Below are 698 nucleotides of genomic sequence, written 5' to 3'. Positions count from 1 at the left end.
CGATTAATGTTGTGTAATTAACAAGGATAATCTGGTGTTTTTAGTTGATGAGTACTGCAGATTACTATGCAAACGTTGAGACCGGAAATACTGTTTTCACCCCAAGCTGTTGCCTGGCAATGCAATTCTGTTGATAGTTATTTCATATCGCATTAACACCATATCCCAACGTGCATTGCGGCTAAAACATCCAATTACCGAGCTTCAACCTTAGCTGAGGATCTTGGGTAATCAGTTCAGTGTGTGTGTATCGCACGTCTGTTTCCAGTGACTTTATTTTGAAATTCAGTTCCTGACGGACGGCAAAAAAGCCCTATATTATAGAATCAAACAAATAAATAAAAACAAGAATAATTGTGTGTTATTGTTGAGTAAATAACAGTGTGTTATTTAGAAAAGAATAACAAATTAGAAGGAAAGAAATATTTAAAAAATACAGATTTCAGTATTCTGAGGCTCTGAGCCACACATGATTTAAAATAAAAACAATAATCGTGGCTTGATATTGAGTAAGAACATGTTTTTATTAACCACACAGCTTCCGTTCTTCCAAGACCCGACCGAACAAAAAGACGTGGTGCAGACACGAAACATAATACCAATAGAAATACATTGCTTTTAAAATCGTTCTGTGTGACACGAAAAAAAGGGGGAAATCGTGTTGGTGAACACGAATCAATAGATTAAATGTTGTGACT

The sequence above is a fragment of the Notothenia coriiceps genome, unplaced genomic scaffold (assembly GCF_000735185.1).
Source record: "Notothenia coriiceps isolate Sejong01 unplaced genomic scaffold, NC01 NC01_scaffold00005110, whole genome shotgun sequence".
Classification (NCBI taxonomy): Eukaryota; Metazoa; Chordata; class Actinopteri; order Perciformes; family Nototheniidae; genus Notothenia; species Notothenia coriiceps.
Note: the sequence above shows the minus strand (reverse complement) of the source record.